The following is a 3456-nucleotide window of genomic DNA, read 5'->3' as shown; positions in this document are numbered from 1 at the left end:
TTCACTTTGACTTTGGGGGGGGGGGGGCGGAGAGTGATGTTGTGTATCTGTAAAGCAGGCACTCCCATGTTCCGCCACCAGGGAGCTCATCCCCTGAAGTCCCAAGGGATCCCAGCATCCCTTGGGAGCACTTTATATAAGTCGGCCCCTAAGGCCTGTTCCTCACTCTGGAGTGTCTTAATAAAGACTGAGGTCACTGTTACTTTAACTGCCCTGGGTGCAGTCTCATCTGTGTTAGGTCACTGTTACTTTAACCTCCCTGTGTGCAATCTCATCTGTGTTAGGAACACAATAGTCTGAAGTTAATTGGCAACAAATCCAGGGGGGAAATGAGGGGAAACATCCTTACACAGCGAGTTATGGTGATCAGGAATGCACTGCCTGAAAGGGTGGTGGAAGCAGATTCAATAGTAATTTTCAAAAGGGAATTGGATAAATAGTTGAATAGGAGACATTCACAGGGTTCAGGGGGGAGCGGGAGAAGTGCAGGGGAGTGAGACTAATGGGACAGCTCTTTCAAAGAGCCAGCAGCCCGTCTCCGCCCCTTGCCTCAGCTCATCCGCTGCTCAAGCCCTCATCCATGCCTTTGTTACCTCTAGACTTGACTATTCCAACGCACTCCTGGCTGGCTTCACACATTCTACCTTTCTGTAAACCAGAGATGATCCAAAACTCGGCAGACCGTGTCCTAACTCGCACCAAGTCCCGCTCACCCATCACCCCTGTGCTCGCCGACCTACATTGGCTCCCGGTTAAACAACGCCTCAATTTTAAAAAATTTACAAATCCCTCCATGGCCCTCGCCCCTCCCTATCTCTGTAATCTCCTCCAGCCCCACAACCCCCCGAGATGTCTGCACTCCTCTAATTCTGCCCTCCTGACCATCCCTGATTATAATCACTCCACCATCGGTGGCCGTAGCTTCAACTGCCTGGGGGCACGGCCAAGGGTGCCATCAGCCGGTCCAGGCAGCGGGCGGTCGAGGGGGTCGTTCAACCTGACTGCCTGCCTCTCTTCCGCTCTTACATCCGGTCCAGGGTGTCCTTGGAGATGGAGCACGCGGTGTCCACCGGTACGCTCGCGGCCTTCCGCGAGAGGTGGGCACCGGAGGGACTGGAGTGCATCATCACGCCCGGCAACCAAATTTTAATTTGATTTTACGTTTTAAAGTTTAATTTGTTTTCATTGCCGGTGCTTTTAGTGTCCCCCTCCCCTTTTATAGGGGGCACTGGGGAAAATTGTGAATTTAGTGCCCAAAAAAAAAAGGGGGAAAAAAAAAGGGCCTTGTAAATGTCTGGAGTGTCACCCAGGTCGGGTGGCACAGTCTTAATGTTTTATGTTTTGCAGGTGAACTCCAAAAAGAGTTTCAGCTGCCTGGGCCCCAAGCTCTGGAACTCCTCCCAAAACCTCTTCACCTCTCCACCTCACTTTCCTCCTTCAACCCGCTCCTTAAAACCTCCCTCTTTGACCGAGTTTTTGGTCACCTGCCGTAATTTCTTCCTATGTGGCTCGTGTCAAATGTATCTGTTTGGTCTTATAACACTGCTGTGACGTACCTTGTGACGTTTTACTGCGTTTAAAGGCGCTATATAAACACAAGTTGTTGTTGTTGTCCCCCTCCCGGCCAATCACAGCACACAGCCCGCGCCCGCTCACAGGGGAAAGATTGACGGCCGTTAAACATTAAATATTTAAACCCAACCGGCAAGTTCCGAGCGCGAGCCTCTTTCAACCCAAATCATTAGCGGAAACCCCGCCTCCCGGCGGCGCTGATTGGCCAGTGGCGGCCCGGTGAGGAGCTCCCGGGGGAAGCGGATTGGCCGGAGCGCCTGTCACTCAGAGTGAGTGAGACGGGTTTCCGGGGCGTGCCCGGGCCTCAGTGGGAGTAGGACTCCGAGATCGCGCAGTGTGTTAGGGTCGTGCGCCAGTGACGCCGCGCTGGGCCCTTGTCTCGGCGAGTTGGAGCCGGTGGGAGCGGCTCACAGCGGCCGCCGCCTGCTTTTATACGCGGGCGGGCGTTTATTTCACACTTTGGATTCTTCTTGTTATTATTCACTCGGGGGGAGCCAGGGCGTCATGGCAACGTGTTTGGTGAGTGAGCTGGACAGTCGCTTCTTCTGCGGGAACCTGCTGAGCGGTGGCTGCGGTAAGGGGGTATGGGACAGGAATGCGAAGGTGAATGGGAGGGTGAGAAGAAGGGGTTACTTTTCCCAGTTTAACACCTTGTCCATTGTACAAACTATAAATTTACTTTTAATTTTTCTAATTTTAGCAGAGCCGTTGCTCTTGTCAGGACCTAGAATCATAGACACACAGCACAGGAGGGGACCATTCTGCCCATCGTGCCTGTGCTGGCTCTTTGAAAGAGCTGTCCCATTAGTCTCACTCCCTGCTCTTACCCCAGAGCCCTGTGAATGTCTCCTATTCAACTATTTATCCAATTCTCCTGTGCAAGTTACTATTGAATCTGCTTCCACCGCCCTTTCAGGCAGTGACTTCCAGATCACCATAAATGTGCTGTGTAAAAATGTATCCCCTCATTTACCCACTGGATTTTTTTTGCCATTTGCCAATTATCTTCAGAACAGAGTTTCAATCCCAGGATAAAATGAATACAATCCTATATTCTCTGAGGCAGAAGAAAACCTCTTTAGGATATTTTGAGTTTAAGCAGTAAGAGAGCATCTCTGAAATGAAGGTGAATTCTCAGTGGGCCGATGTGGGCTGTGCCTGTATGGGTAGTGTGTTATACACCCCATGTCTGGCTAACTGAACTCCATCCCTGTGCATTTTCAGCAGTGTGGCTTGATGTTTATTAAGCATTGTAATCACAAATGTGCTGGTGACCTGTGATAGTTTTGCTTCCTTTAGCAAACTCTTTTTGTCTTCACAGGAGCAGTTGAATTAATCGCAGGACCTCATCGCCTCTGAATTTTCTACATTGCACAATATTTTGGATGAAAAGGAACGGCACTTGGTCGAAGAACTGAATGAAGAAAAGGATAATATTTACTCAGAATGGAGACAAATCAGTGAGATGTCTGAGCCAATTTGAGATGTGCTTTCCATGTATATAAATAACCTGAACTTGAGGATAGAAAGTACAACTTTGAAGTTTGCAGATGATACAAAACTTGGTGACGTAGTGAATAGTGAGCAGGATAGTAGCAGACTTCAGGAGGACATAGACAGACTGGTGAAATGGGCAGACACGTGGCAGATACAATATAATGCAGATGAGTGTGAAGTGATGCACTTTGGGGAGAACAACATGGAGAGGCTGTATAATCTAAATGGTACTATTTTGAGGGTTGTTCAAGAACAAAAGGAACTGGGGTAAATGTTCAAAAATCCTTGAAGGTTGCAGGGCAAGTTGATGAGACAGTCAAGAAAGCTAGTGGAATACTTGGCTTTGCAAATGCAATTCAAGAACAAGGAAGTCATGCTAAACCTTTA

The sequence above is a fragment of the Pristiophorus japonicus genome, chromosome 19 (genome assembly GCF_044704955.1).
Source record: "Pristiophorus japonicus isolate sPriJap1 chromosome 19, sPriJap1.hap1, whole genome shotgun sequence".
NCBI lineage: Eukaryota > Metazoa > Chordata > Chondrichthyes > Pristiophoridae > Pristiophorus > Pristiophorus japonicus.
Note: the sequence above shows the minus strand (reverse complement) of the source record.